This window comes from Salmo salar, chromosome ssa04, assembly GCF_905237065.1.
Source record: "Salmo salar chromosome ssa04, Ssal_v3.1, whole genome shotgun sequence".
NCBI classification, from domain to species: Eukaryota; Metazoa; Chordata; class Actinopteri; order Salmoniformes; family Salmonidae; genus Salmo; species Salmo salar.
In genome coordinates this window covers 72,286,264-72,302,769 of record NC_059445.1, presented here as the reverse complement: position 1 = coordinate 72,302,769, position 16,506 = coordinate 72,286,264, and the positions used below count along the sequence as shown (strand labels likewise).

The 16,506-nt window shown below is 42.1% G+C and overlaps 1 protein-coding gene across 4 annotated transcripts in view; it reads right to left on the bottom strand.

The window, feature by feature from the left end:
- The window catches only part of gramd1ba (GRAM domain containing 1Ba), a 178,451-nt gene that overhangs the window by 125,279 nt on the left and 36,666 nt on the right, over positions 1-16,506 (bottom strand). For 3 of the 4 annotated variants that reach the window (XM_045717299.1, XM_045717300.1, XM_045717301.1), the window contains exon 1: positions 6,904-7,326. The exons of the other annotated variant lie outside the window; for it this stretch is intronic. The gene's annotated coding sequence lies outside the window, so the exon portion shown is untranslated. Of the gene's footprint in view, positions 1-6,903; positions 7,327-16,506 lie in introns of those variants that run through there. 4 annotated transcript variants of the gene reach the window in all.

Below are 16,506 nucleotides of genomic sequence, written 5' to 3'. Positions count from 1 at the left end.
TAGGCGTATTGCGTCAATGTCATTTAGGATTAGGCAAAAATTACTTCTCGGCGGAAGGGGTGCATATGGAACAGAACTGTCATACAGAATGTCCAGCCTCAGGACATGAAACAACCCTCACCATTACCAACCAATATTACTACCTCTTCTCAGCTGACATAGAATGTCAAAAGAACTTGACACAACATTACAATCATGTAGCATCTTACTTCGAGTTGCACATCAGCCATCTTGGTAAAATATTTAATCTAGGATAGTGTTGAATGGTGCATAGAGGCATCTTCTCCCTACCAAGTGTGATAGGATAAAATATTTAGGCAGCATTGACCACAACTTGAACTACAGGCTTTTAGGCTGTCAGGAAGTATGTACAAAGCCACCCCAACTACATAGCTCCGAGGTGAAGTTTCCCCTAGGTACAGATCTAGGATCAGCTTCCCCAATCCTAACCATTAGTGGGGGAAAATGTTAAACTGACCCAAGATCCGAGGCGTTCTCAAGGGTTCTTTGGGAAGGGTGATGGCTATGCTGAACGATAATGACTCAAATAACCCCTTGAGCCTTTCAATGGTTCTTTGCCACTCAGAAAAGGGTTCTTTCATTTTTTAAGCAGAATTAAAATGTAGGTGCGACAATCTCAGAATATTTTGGGGCGTGGTTTGCTCACAGTTCTTTTTGTGAAACTGTGAGTGACATTCCTATTTAACTCTGTTGTGTAATGCCATTACATGTTAAATATGACTATGGCCAGTTATGGTGTCTTGTGAAATACTCATGTTTGACCTTGTGTCAATTGAGAACGGTTGACTATATCAGTGGTTCTCAATTCTCTCCTCAGGGACCCACAGCCATTGCAGGGCTAGCAAAACTGTTTCAACATAACACAAAAACACCTAAGAAATTTTAACAATATAGTATGGCTAACCAGAATAAAAAACCCTGTATGGTTATTCAAAAGGATCTACAAAAGAACCTTGGAGATTTAGGAAGGATTTTATAGAACCATTATCCATAAAAGTTCTATAAAGAACCATACAAATGTGTTCTATATAGCCCCAAAAAGGGTTGTAACCAGAGCAGAACCCTTTTTTTGGTGATATATAGAACCTTTTATTCATGTTTCTTATAGAACCTTCAGGAAAGGGTTCTTTATAGCACCATACAGGTTCCATTTTGAAATGTTATGAGCATGGGTCTTTATAGAACCTTCAAAAAAAGGTTCTATATAGCACTATATTCCCCCCCCCCAAAAAAAAAGAGTGTGTGTGTACTCCCTTAACAGTGAGGGTAAGTACACAATATTGTGGAGGATGGATGAGCTTGTAAGAGTTGTGCCTGCAGCAAATGGGTACAGAAATAGGCTCATGCCCAGCTGTACCTTCGCCTGATATAATGTAACATGACATTACAGCACACTACAATTACATCTGTTGCAACACATGTTGAAGGGGATAACAGTTGCATTACTTTATTTCACGTTCCTGAAATATTCCAAAATATCACTTAAAAATATTTTAGATTTTGTAATTTAATGATGAATGACAAAGATAAATGTATTTGTTCTGGTCATGCAAAATGCAATACTCATCATAGCTGCATATTATACAGTAAATCTTATTACAATTTCTGGGAAGTCGATGAAAATGCTCTTCATTCACACTTTTTGGGGTAGGGTAGAAAAACAACAGCAAGTGTAAATATTTGACATTTCCACACCTATCAGGTGTCTAACACCGAACTTTATGGTTTTCAGGTAATTTCCTTACACTTGATGTATGACTGCAAGACTGCCTTTAATTAACCTAGTCATTCTCAATCCTTGTCATCAGACTTTCCTTTAACCTAGTCATTCTCAAACCTTATCCCTCTAGTTACAGGTTATGCGAAAATAAAGAAATAAACCGCACCATATTCCTACAAAGTTAGACAGTGGGCTGCCATTAGACCACACACACTTCACGCGAGACTTCCTACCACGAAATCTACCACTGTTTACACAGCAGGAATATGATGCGGTTTAGAAAAAAGCTGGATTCTAACGTTTATTTGATAGCAAGGGACACATTTCACTATGTCTGGTAAGTAGAGTTCCTAGAGGTTCTACATATGTTTTTATTGACAGGAAGAAGAAGAAAACAAATTGTGAAGCCGGCTATATTGTGGTATGGTTATTTTCCATCGCCAACCACCAGAACAATGCACAACTCAGGGAGTCCAACCAATACACAGACTCCCGATGTTGTGCCCCAAAGCTAGGCCACAAATATGCCCAAGGTGAATGGTTGAGTATGGCTGTGTGTTTCAGTGCAGCCAGCCTGCAGTAGATACAGCTTATGTCCGGCCAGTCTAGTCTGGACTGACCCCATATTTACGGAACACATATTAGCATCTTCATCATTCCTCCTCAAGTCAATGTTTCAACCCAGCATTAGTCAAGTCTGGGTGACTAGTGCTGGGTTGAGACATGACTAGGGGAGGGGTGAGATCTGAAGGAGAGGAATGTGGAAATTCCTAATATGTTTTGGTTGAAGTTGGCTCCTGAGTGGCGCAGCGGTCTAAGGTACTGCATCTCAGTGCTGGAGGCATCACTACAGACCCTGGTTAGATCCCGGGCTGTATCACAGCCGGCCATGATCGGGAGTCCCATAGAGCGACACACAATTGGCCAAGCATCGTCCGGGTTAGGGGAGGGTTTGGCCGTTGTAGGCCGTCATTGTAAAAATGTGTACGAATTTATTCTTAATTGACTTGCCTAGTTAAATAAACGTTCAATAAAATTACATTTTAAAAAAGTTTCTGAAGTTGAAGTTTTGAGCAGTTTTCTCCAGTGGTTAGCTTCAAAGCAGACTATTCTGGACTGATGTGCAGTGTGCTTTTCTGTCTCCTTCGCAGCTGTCGTGGCTTCACCCAGGTGGATGCTACACATCAGTAGTGAGAGAGTTCTAGCCATGGCGTCTGACTTCAGATACTAATACTGAGAAGCGCTGCTTCAGAAACCAGGGAGCCCTGATGAATGACTACGGACCAGTCTGAAACACCCTGGATGTGACCCCCCTCTATTTCATCTCTGAATGCCTCCTCTCTAGCCTTCCCCTTGGGGCTGACTGCTCAAGCCATGAAGGAACTACCCTGCCTGCCATAATCTATTGAACTATTTGTTTTGTTTTTCAAAATGTCATGAATTTGTTTTCTCTTAAAGTGCTTTGAGAGTGTAATGAAAAGCGTATAAAAGTTGAATAAATCTATTATTATTATTATTATTATTATGTATTCCGTACATGCTCACCTACTTTCTCCAGACTGCACGCTCAGCTGCACCGTTACGGACCTGCAGTTAAGACAACCTTCCTTGGGTGGAAAGAGCAGAACACTCCCCCAAACAGCCTAAGTTGCATTGCAAAAGCAATGCTCTCAGAGCACGTAGCGTATAATAGCTAGCTAGAGTACTATATGCATGATTTGCTACAATGTAAAAACAATGCCTCCAGAGCACAAAATGCATGCTAGTGTAAGGGTGATTTCATCTGTTCAGACAAGGTTTGTATCTGGGGAATATTTTAAGCAAACTGAGGCCCATGTTTTTAAATGTACAGTGCATATGTAGCATATGTGCCCCCTGGGACTTCACTAAAGAAACAAATCAATATCCTTCAGCTCAAAATAACATATTAAGATCTCTAAATCAGGAGGATTAGCTTGGTGCTTTTTTAATAATAGGATTACTATTAACATAATGGGTAAGTTTCTAGCTCCTATTGTGGGTTTACACTAGGAGTATGTTGTTGTGTTCCACACAAGCCAATGATAAGAGCCTAAGTGTCCCAATGAGAGCAGTGGGATGTGGGAGTGAAATTATATTGTACTATTATTATTATTCATTGGCTCAGCATCCACTCTTAACAAGGACGATTTCAGCTATAATTCTCTCACATATGGCACCTATTTTTTTATAGCTGGTATTTATTGGCTGTTATTTTCATTTTTTTAAGCTATGTGGCGTTATCTAGGAAGGGAATGTGGTAACGGTCTTTCGAGGGTTGGATATAATATGCAACTGTGCATCTTACTGTACAAGCTGAAGAATGGTGTTTTCAAAATGAGGTTCTCAAGCCCATTCCCCATTGATGCTACTCAAACTATTTTGGGAGAAAGAATAGTCTGTGATTAATTGTGTTTAGCAAAAGGATGAAGGCTGACGATGCAAAAAAAAAAATGTAATTACTTTTTTTATTTAACCGTTATTTTACCAGGTAAGTTGACTGAGAACACATTCTGATTTACAGCAACGACCGGGGGAATAGTTACAGGGAGCCAATTGTAAGCTGAGGATGATTAGGTGGCCATGATGGTACAGTATGAAGACCAGACTGGGAATTTAGCCAGGACACCAGGGTTAACACCCCTACGATAAGTGCCATGGGATCTTTAGTGACTACAGAGAGTTAGGACACCCGTTTAACGTCCAATCCGAAAGACAGAACCCTACACAGGGCAATGTCCCCAATCACTGCCCTGGGGCATTGGGATATTTTTTTAGACCAGAGGAAAGGGTGCCTCCTACTGGCCCTCCAACATCACTTCCAGCAGCATCTGGTCTCCCATCTAGGAACTGACCAGGACCATAAGTTATGAATGCATGGCTAATGCAAATTAGTTGTGCCTTACGTGATAAACGATCGTTAAAGCTGTAGCCAGATTTTCATAATTACTAAACAAAAACATTGTCTAAGTGTTGAGATTAAATTATGAGAAAAAGAGTACATATTTCAAGGAACAATTGGGTTCCCTCGTCATTGCTGGCAGTTTGGAGACCTGAAGCATGCTGAACACACATTACCTATCAGCAATAGAACACTTTCATTATTACTCCTCACAGAATGAGGTAATTATTTTGTCAAGTGTTGACAAAAGCCCTATGTCCAATATGAATATGAAGGGTCAACTTGTTTTAATGGCAGATAATTCTTCAGAGCAAGGCCATAGAATTGTTCAGGGTCCCCATGGAGCGAATGATAGAAAGATAAGAAAGCGCACCGTCAGATGTTGGTAGTGGGATAGTCACAAGGTGGCCATTCCAAAATGGACAACTGAATGCTGAGTAAATAGTTAAGCTATTTTAAGGATATAACTTAGGGTTAGAGGCTTATGGTTATAACCATATATATGGTTAAAAAGTGTCGCTCCAGTACTTTCATCCTTCCCAGCATGGATAGTGCTAATCATGCATTTCCTTGATTCCTTACATCCTCTCTCCATACGTCCTCTCTCCATACATTATCACAATACATTGAAGGTCTGAGGGGAGGAACATAAATCTTCTCCTCCAATGTATTTTGAGGAGGCGAGAAGAGAACACACGATGAATCAAGGAAACACCATCAACATTCACCCGGTGAGTGAAGGGAAATGGAAAAATTATAGAGGTGAGGAGACATCTCTACTCTCTCAATCACCATACAGTCTGCATGGTAGGTCCCCAAATCCACCCTCTCAAGACAATCCACTCTCTTTACCCCCATATGGGTAATTTGAAGAGGGCTTAGAGAAATCCCCCTATCTATCTTTAACTCTCTGCAGAGGGGAGCCTGTACTGTAGGGCGATCACAGACATCCACTGAGAAGCAGGGAAATAAACAGAGCAGGAGGGAAGAAAAGTGGGGCACAGTACATTCTACTCCAACAGTTGAATAAACTATAACGGATCATTGAGTGAGTGGCATTTATGAACTACAACAGTGAATACCTAAATGAGCATTAACCATTCTCACCTTTCAGAGTCACAGGTTGTGAGGCTAAACAATTTAATGCACTGCAAATTCAGCAATGTGATACTTTAAAGTAACTGTCCAGTGTTTCCAGATTTCTATGAAATATTACTTAGAATTAACTACAATATGAGTGAAATTGTTTTTCTTGGAATGGTGTGGGCATATACCGGTCATTGAAAATATTCATGTGAGTAGACCACTGATTGGCCAGCTCATCCTCTAGGAGGATGACATCATCCTCTTTGATGAAATAGCAAGCATTTTTTAAACGTTCTGTTTGAGATACAAGTTTGTGGTAGGGTTTATGGAAGTTTCTTTCTCCAATTTAAGCTTTGGCCACAAATATGAGTATTGGATTCAACAACATTATTTGTGTTAATAACATAATATTAACTTTTATAAGTGAGATTTTCACTGGACTGTTACTTTAATTAGATATCAAGCTGGGTCCGTTGTATTCGGCTGCTTCAGGCCATGGTCATGGCATGTCATGGCTCATGGCTTCATGAGTAGGAGATATGATATGGGTGATGATGGCAACATCTTTGGAGGAGGCAGACCTTAATGCAGGTTATGAGCTGCACTTTTAAATCAGGGACAGTAGGAGACAGTACAGGCAGCGATCTAATGATGTGATGGCATTCACATTATACCACCTCCCCCATTGCCTCTGTATAACAAGGTGTGCCTCATTGGAAAATACTGAAACACAAATCAGACTAAAGGACATGACGCAAGTCATTGCAATAATACATTTTGGTGAAATTCTGAAAGCTGGTTCTCTTGAAAAAGGACACTATGCCCTGGAATGACTAATATAAATCCAGTCCAGATTGTTGCACAAACTGATCACTCCCTGTTCCACTCATCACACTTGTGACTTCACAAGCTATTCATCACTGGCTATCTCCATTCACTCAAGAACAGTGACTAAACACTGGTCGGACTCTGATACTCTTCATAACTTATGGAGTATTTCTTCAATATTAAAAGTCTAAATTGTGCTCTGTCCCCTCACATACATACATACATACATACATACATACATACATAAAAAAATGCAAGACTTTACAATTAGTTACTATTAAATCTAACCTTCAACGTACAACTTTGAAGCAAAAACGGTTGGATTTACCTCTTTCTTGCACACCATACCACATTCTCCAAATTCCCTGGCTTGTTGTAAAACACTGTTTAAATGAACAGCCTAATAATCCATTTCCTTGGAGTAAAACTAGAAAAGGAGTATCATGTTTATCCTCTCCTGTATTCCCGCTACCGTCCAGTCTCTCTGAATGCAGCTCAGAGAAGCAGTGTTTTAACGTAAAGAAAAAAGGCAGGGGAGTACTCTCATTCTCCCCAGGTCTCATTCACTCACATTTCCATTTATTTTTCTTCTTTTGCATGCCGTCTCACTCTCTTCACCGACTCAGTTTCATCCCTATTATTTTGCGCTCTCTCTCCCTGGCTCTTGCAGCTCACTCCACTTGCTCTTGTCCCATCTCCCTCTTCTCCGTTTGCCTTCACTCACTCCTTTCTTGCGCTCTCTCTTCTCTATTTGCCTTATATCTTTGCGCTCTCTCTTCTCCATTTGCCTTCACTCACTCCTTTCTTGCGCTCTCTCTTCTCCATTTGCCTTCACTCATATCTCTCTCTCTCTCTCTCTCTCTCTCTCTCTCTCTCTCTCTCTCTCTCTCTCTCTCTCTCTCTCTCTCTCTCTCTCTCTCTCTCTCTCTCTCTCTCTCTCTCTCTCTCTCTCTCTCTCTCTCTCTCTCTCTCTCTCTCTCTCTCTCTCTCTCTCTCTCTCTCTCTCTCTCTCTCTCTCTCTCTCTCTCTCTCTCTCTCTCTCTCTCTCTCTCTCTCTCTCTCTCTCTCTCTCTCTCTCTCTCTCTCTCTCTCTCTCTCTCTCTCTCTCTCTCTCTCTCTCTCTCTCTCTCTCTCTCTCTCTCTCTCTCTCTCTCTCTCTCTCTCTCTCTCTCTCTCTCTCTCTAACCAGTGAATCTTGCTGTTATCCTGGTTTGCCTTGATTCCCAAGCCAGAGAGCACCACCATCAAAATAACACACGCACCACTCAGACCAGACCCTTTTACAATTGTTTTTGGTCGGGTGGACAGGGTGACATGGTGTTCTAGGGGGTAAATATATCCCGGCGTAGTATGGGTGCACCTCAAATGGCACCCTAATCCCTATATAGTGCACTACTTTGTGCTCTGGTCAAAAGTAGTGCACTATATAGGGAACAGTGTGCCATTTGGTACACAACCATGCTGTCTCAATCCTGATAATTCACCACTCCATATCCTCCAAAAACACACATGCAGCGTGTGCAGCTTTGTAGAAATTCAGCCTCGGAGCATTCACAGCAACAACAATCAAGGTGTTTTACAGTGCTATGCCAACATAAAGCATAAGCACTTCCTCTTCTGCAAATCCTTATGATTTGGTGTTTCAACAGTCTGGTTTTGTGCATGCATTAAAAAAAGAGAGCTATCAGTCTTTGTAAAGCATTGTGGCACCATAAAACATTCAAACAAGGACAATCTTCCACAAGAGGGAAGGACAAATCGGGTGACAGTGAAACAGAAAACAATCCTTTATCCACCATATATTGCAACATTAGTTTAGTCGTGCTCTTAATAAAAGCAACTAACCGAAACGTTAAGTACACGTGTTCGTTTCTCTTTACCATTACAAAATGTTTACCAATATTAATTTATTAGACACAATAAAAGTTAAGTGCATCCAATCCTTTACAATATTTTAGAATTGACAACACTCATGAGAACATTCTTTATGCTAATATATTCATACAGCTCATGACAACAAATGTCTAAAATATCTCAAACACAATTTTTCTTTTTACATCAAGTCAGTAGCTTCTTCTGACCTACTTTCAATGGAATCTCATCTAGAACAGTGCAAAAATATTTTTGTAGCCCAAAATTTTAGCCCAATTTGACACTTCGCTATTTACAGGTATTGCAGGCTGCAGTTGCACCCTTCTGATGAGGTAATTAAAGTAGATACAGTATGTACATATAGCTAGGAATAAAGTGACAAATAATAAACAGTAGCAGCAGCGTATGTGATGAGACAAAAAAGTTACAGGTATTTCATCACAATATTCTCAATTCAAACCTGTTTACAATGACATATAGCCTAAATATAATGAAAACAAAAGACTCAAACAAAAACTTCATACACAAATGCTAATGTTATTCATATGCTATTTGTATACATTCACATTTCGTGGATATCAAAACACAGTAAGTTGGATAAACAGGAACCCATATTTCCTCTTGTAAGGACTGGGAGCCTAGCATTGTTAGGGCCATCGAGACCAAAATGATTGAGTGTGCTATAAATAGCATTTTCCCCTCACCAGATGCAGTGTGCTGTTGTTCTGCAGATAGTGTGTACAGTATGCTACTCTGATGCTGCGGTTAGAAAGATGAACTGAACTGTTGCAGTTAACTTAGAGCAAGGACTGAGGTCCAATCTGGTAGCTGGTTCTCAAGCCAGGAATGAAGGTACTGTAGCAGTCTAATCTATGTGTACACAGATCCCACTTGTCATATGGCATGAAACGCTCTCTGGAAAAACTACATATGGAAGGGAGGAAGTCCCCAGAAGAGAGTTGGTTGACTTTGTGTCCCAAAAGGCATCCTATTCCCTACATAGTGCACTACCTTTGACCAGAGCACTATGGGTCCTGGTCAAAAGTAGTGCACTATAAAAGGAATAGGATGCCATTTGGGATGTACAATTTAATTACAGAATTAGTGATTCAGTCAGGATTGTTATCTTTGATGATTAGCATCTTGTTTGTGGTTAACTAGATCCGAGGATGTGTCCCAAACAGCATAAGGTTCAACTATATAGGGAATAAGGTGCCATTTGGGATGACCACAGAATGGTGAAGAGGGAGACCAGAGACCACCCTGTCTGCTTCTTAACAAGGTGGCCACATTAAAATTGATACATTTCATAGATGTAGAGTTATACAGTACGGTACTCAAAAAAGGCAAAGCTAAAAGACAAATAAGCTATTTTTAACACCTTGTGGAAAACCTTGAACAACACATACAAATTCAGACAGTGTTTCCTGACTTGAATCATATAAAAACATCTTCCCAGGAGACCACACACATCTTTTTTTTACCTCCAGTCACGAGAAGCCATACACCTCAAAATGACACATTTCTGTTCAACCATTATGTTCAACCATTTTTCCTATTTTTTCGCAGCACTTTTCACTCACAACCTTTAGCTAAACAAATCTCCAGCAGTGCTGTCTGACTCAAATCATATTACCATCTTCCCACAGAGCAGGAGACCATGTAAACTCACCCTGCTCACCACCCCCAGTCTATGACCGAGTAGCCATCCCAGTCACGCTCCCATATCCAGCCTGGTACATGCCATGAAAACTCAACGACAGAGTAGGTAGAACGCAATTCAGTTAAGTTCTGTTCATTCAGTTGGCCTTTTACAGGGATTTGTCTGGCATTCAAGAGCACCGAGTTAAAGATAACATTAAACCATCAAAATTTAGGGGCCTCCCGGTTCGATACCAGGCTGTGTCGCAGCCGGCCACGACCAGGAGACCCATGGGGCGACGCACAATTGGCCCAGCATCATCCGGGTTAGGGGATGTGGCTGGCCGGGATGTCCTTGTCCCATCGCGCTCTAGAGACTCCTGACACGGTCGCCAGGTGTACAAGTGCTTCCTCCGACACATTGGTGCGGCTGGCTTCCGGGTTAAGTGTAAATTGTGTCAAGAAGCAGTGCGGCTTGACGGGGTTGTGTTTCAGAGGACGCACGGCTCTCGACCTTCACCTCTCCCGCGTCCGTATGGGAGTTGCAGCGATGGGACAAGACTGTAACTACCAATTGGATATGACAAAATTGGGGAGAAAATGGGGTAAAGAAAAAAATGAAAAAAGAATAACATCAACATTTTGAGACAACAACTACCACATGAAACAGAGCTATTTACACACCACATGAGGCTGCTAAGCGCAGGACGGCTCATAATAATGGAATGGAGTGAATGTAATGGCATCAAATACAGTACCAGTCAAAAGTTTGGACACACCTAATCATGCAAGGGTTTTTCTTAATTTTTACTATTTTCTACATTGTTGAATAATAGTGAAGACATCAAAACTATGAAATAACACATATGGAAAGATGACAGCGTTGCACACTCTTGGCATTTGGCATTCTCTCAACCAGCTTCACTTTGAACGGTCTTGGACGAGTTCCCATATTTGCTGAGCACATGTTGGCTGCTTTTCCTTCATTCTGCAGTCCAACTCATCCCAAACCATCTCAATTGGGTTGAGGTCGGGTGATTGTGGAGGCCAGGTCATCAGAAGCAGCATTCCATCACTCTCCTTTCCCACGGGGGGCCAGCACAGGAAAAAGAAATGTATGAAATTGTATGAAATGTATGCATTCACTACTGTAAGTCGCTCTGGATAAGAGCATCTGTTAAATCACTAAAATGTCAAAATGTCCTTCTTGGTCAAATATCCCTTACACAGCCTGGAGGTGTGTTAGGTCATTGTCCAGTTGAAAAACAAATCATAGTCCCACTAAGAGCAAACCAGATGGGATGGCGTATTGCTGCAGAATTCTGTGGTAGCCATGCTGGTTAAGTGTGCCTTGAATTCTAAATAAATCACAGACAGTGTCACCAGCAAAGCACCCCTACACCTGCTCCTCCATGCTTCACGGTGGGAACCACACATGCAGAGATCATCCGTTCACCTATTCCGCGTCTCACAAAGACACTGCAGTTGGAACCAAAAATCTCAAATTTGGACTCATCAGACAGATTTCCACCGGTCTTATGTCCATTGCTCGTGTTTCTTGGCCCAAGCAAGTCTCTTCTTATTATTGGTGTCCTTTAGTAGTGGTTTCTTTGCAGCAATTCGACCATGAAGGCCTGATTCACGCAGTCTCCTCAGAACAGTTGATGTTGAGATGTGTCTGTGAAACATTTCTTTGGCCATTTATGCTATTTGTCTTAGTCAAGGTTAGGGGAAAATAATCTGTACGTGGATCTGTGCCTATAGGAGCATTTACAGTGCCTTTTGAAAGTATGCATACCATTTGACATTTTCCACACTTTGTTACGTTAGTTTTATTCTAAAATGTATTGAAAGAATTTCCTCAGCAATGTACACACAATACCCCATAATGACAAAGCAAACACAGCTTCAGACATTTGCAAATGAAATGCCTTATTTACGTAAATAAATACCTTATTTACGTAAGTATTCAGACCCTTTGCTATGAGACTTAAAATTGAGCCCAAGTGCATCCTTTTTCCATTGATCATCCTTGAGATGTTTCTACAAATTGATTGTAGTCCACCTGTGGTAAATTAAATTGATTGGACATGATTTGGAAGGGCACACACCTGTCTATATAAGGTCCCACAGTTGACGGTGCATGTCAGAGGAAAAACTAAGCCGGAGGAATTGTCCATAGAGCCCCGAGACAGGATCATGTCCAGGCACAGATCTGGAGAAGGGTACCAAAACATTTCTGCAGCATTTTCAGGTCCCCAAGAACACAGTGGCCTCCATTCTTAATTGGAAGAAGTTTGGAACCACCCAGTGCTGCTCATTTATGAACATTTGAACATCTAGCCCATGTTCTGTTGTAATCTCCAGCCAGAAGAGGACTGGCCACCCCTCATAGCCTGGTTTCTTCCTAGGTTTTGGCCTTTCTAGGGAGTTTTTCCTAGCCACCGTGCTTCTACACCTGCATTGCTTGCTGTTTGGGGTTTTAGGCTGGGTTTCTGTACAGCACTTCAGCTGATGTAAGAAGGGTTATATAAATAAATTTGATTGAGTTTCCCTCTGGTTCCCCTGTGGAATGTCCATGGTCCTCTCTTTGCTTAGCCAGATGTCAAAATCACACCCCGTCCATCTTCTGTTCTGGGCCTGACCATTCTCTCTGATCCTAGGCAATTTCCTCTTATCTGATTAGATGAACAACCTTTCTAAATTAGCATTCACACAGTTTCATGGCATAAAATCCATTCATACTCACATAATCAAGACCTCTACAAATACTGAGTCCTGCCACTTCCACACTGCCAGATCGTAATCTCTGTTCAGTCAGTCTACGCTTCTAGCCGTTTGGATCCTGTTGTGCCTGTTTTCCATTGCCTGATGTTGTTTTCCTCTCTGCTACAGTTCTGCCCGCTCTGGCTCTGGTCCCTGTCTCCAGTCCTACGTCTCGTCAGTCCTGCTACTTTGTCCTGGATCCCCCACGCTACCGCTCCCTTGGATTCCTTTCCGGACCTGCTCACCCAACACCTCTCGCTCCAGCCTCAGCACCTGGTTTCCTGCCTGAGCTTCCCCTGGCCTGCCATTAATCTTCCCCGTGTTTCAATAAATAGCTTGGTTACCTCATCCCTGTCTCCTCGTCTGAGTCTGCTCTTGGGTATACCTGTTCTGCTCTGCGTGACACCATAGGCATAGTTATTTTTATCCTCCACTACACAATAAGAAAATAAATAGTTAGCTAGCAGTGTTACTTCAGCTGCATTCCATGGCAAATATAAGCGAGGAAAGCTTACACAATTGTACATTCAATTTGCAGTAAATGCTTTAGATAGCTAGATTCTTTACATCCACTGTTTCACAAGACGACTTGCTGGTTTTCTCAGGACTCCCTAAAAAACATTAAAACACCACAAATTACAATTTCATACTCATGTCATAACACTAGCTAGCTAGAGGGCTAATGTCAGCTAACTTGCTTTTCGTAAATTAACTTTATGACATCCTTACATGAACTAACATTCCTTTCAATTGTACATTTTTTGCTTGACTCGTTATGACAATTACATTTGCTTCCACCGTAATGTTTTGTCAGCCATCTTTGCTGAAGAAAGTCACCAGGGACGGGTGGCTCACGTCAAATTCGTCATTGGAACCACTCGATTTTTATTTTTATTTATTTTATTTCACCTTTATTTAACCAGGTAGGCAAGTTGAGAACAAGTTCTCATTTACAATTGCGACCTGGCCAAGATAAAGCAAAGCAGTTCGACAACATACAAAAACACAGAGTTACACATGGAGTAAAACAACATACAATCAATGATGCAGTAGAAGAAAAAAAAAAAAAGACTATATACAATGTGAGCAAATGATGTGAGATAAGGGAGGTAAAGGCAAAAAAATGCCATGGTGGCAAAGTAAATAAAGTATAGCAAGAAAAACACTGGCATGGTAGATTTGTAGTTTGAATAAAGTTCAAAGATAAAATATAAATAATATGGTGCAAAGGAGCAAAATAAATAAAATAAATAAATACAGTAGGGGAAGAGGTAGTAGTTTGGGCTAAATTATAGATGGGCTATGTACAGGTGCAGTGATCTGTGAGCTGCTCTGACAGCTGGTGCTTAAAGCTAGTGAGGGAGATAAGTGTTTCCAGTTTCAGAGATTTTTGTAGTTCGTTCCAGTCATTGGCAGCAGAGAACTGGAAGGAGAGACGACCAAAGGAGGAGTTGGCTTTAGGGGTGACCAGAGAGATATACCTGCTGGAGCGCGTGCTACAGGTGGGTGCTGCTATGGTGACCAGTGAGCGGAGATAAGGGGGACTTTACCTAGCAGAGTCTTGTAGATGACCTGGAGCCAATGTGTTTGGCGACGATTATGAAGCGAAGGCCAGCCAACGAGAGCGTACAGGTCGCAGTGGTGGGTAGTATATGGGGCTTTGGTGACAAAACGGATGGCACTGTGATAGACTGCATCCAGCTTGTTGAGTAGGGTATTGGAAGCTATTTTGTAAATGACATCGCCGAAGTCGAGGATTGGTAGGATGGTCAGTTTTACGAGGGTATGTTTGGCAGCATGAGTGAAGGATGCTTTGTTGCGAAATAGGAAGCCAATTCGAGATTTCACTTTGGATTGGAGATGATTGATGTGAGTCTGGAAGGAGAGTTTACAGTCTAACCAGACACCTAGGTATTTGTAGTTGTCCACAAATTCTAAGTTAGAACCGTCCAGAGAAGTGATGCTGGACAGGCGGGCAGGTGCAGGCAGCGATCGGTTGAAGAGCATGCATTTAGTTTTACTTGTGTTTAGGAGCAGTTGGAGACCACGGAAGGAGAGTTGAATGGCATTGAAGCTCGTCTGGAGGGTTGTTAACACAGTGTCCAAAGAAGGGCCAGAAGTGTACAGAATGGTGTCGTCTGCGTAGAGGTGGATCAGAGATTCACCAGCAGCAAGAGCGACATCATTTATGTATACAGAGAAAAGAGTTGGCCCAAGAATTGAACCCTGTGGTACCCCCATAGAGACTGCCAGAGGTCCAGACAGTAGGCCCTCCGATTTGACACACTGAACTCTGTCAGAGAAGTAGTTGGTGAACCAGGCGACGCAATCGTTTGAGAAACCAAGGCTACTGAGTCTGCCGATGAGGATGTGGTGATTAACAGAGTCAAAAGCTTTGGCCAGGTCAATGAATACGGCAGCACAGTATTGTTTCTTATCGATGGCGGTTACGATGTCGTTTAGGACCTTGAGCGTGGCTGAGGTGCACCCATGACCAGCTCTGAAACCAGATTGCATAGCGGAGAGGGTGCGGTGGGATTCGAAATGGTCGGTAATCTGTTTGTTGACTTGGCTTTCGAAGACCTTAGAAAGGCAGGGTAGGATGGATATAGGTCTGTAGCAATTAGGGTCAAGAGTGTCACCTCCTTTGAAGAGGGGGATGACAGCAGCTGCTTTCCAATCTATGGGAATCTCAGACGACACGAAAGAGAGGTTGAACAGGCTAGTAATAGGGGTTGCAATAATTTCGGCAGATAATTTTAGAAACAAAGGGTCCAGATTGTCAAGCCCAGCTGATTTGTAGGGGTCCAGATTTTGCAGCTCTTTCAGAACATCAGCTGAATGGATTTGGGAGAAGGAGAAATGGGGGAGGCTTGGGCGAGTAGCTGTGGGGGGTGCAGTGCTGTTGAATGCAGTAGGGGTAGTCAGGTGGAAAGCATGGCCAGCCGTAGAAAAATGCTTATTGAAATTCTCAATTATAGTGGGCTTATCGGTGGTGACAGAGTTTCCTATCCTCAGTGCAGTGGGCAGTTGGGAGGAGGTGTTCTTATTCTCCATGGACTTTACAATGTCCCAGAACTTTTTAGAGTTGGAGTTGCACGAAGCGAATTTCTGTTTGAAAAAGCTAGCCTTGGCGTTTCTAACTGCCTGTGTGTATTGGTTTCTAACTTCCCTAAAAAGTTGCATATCGCGAGGGCAGTTCGATGCTAATGTAGAACGCCACAGGATATTTTTGTGTTGGTTAAGGGCAGTCAGGTCTGGGGAGAACCAAGGGCTATATCTGTTCCTGGTTCTAAATTTCTTGAAAGGGGCATGCTTATTTAAGATGGAGAGGAAGGCATTTAAAAAAAATAACCAGGCATCCTCTACTGACGGGATGAGGTCAATATCCTTCCAGGATACCAGGGCCAGGTCGATTAGAAAGGCTTGCTCGTTGAAATGTTTCAGGGAGCGTTTGACAGTGATGAGTGGAGGTCGTTTGACCGCTGACCCATTACGGGTGCAGGCAATGAGGCAGTGATCGCTGAGATCTTGGTTGAAAACAGCAGAGGTGTATTTAGAGGGCACGTTGGTTAGGATGATATCTATGAGGGTGCCAGTGTTTGCGGCTTTGGGGTTGTACCTGGTGGGTTCATTAATCATTTGTGTGAGA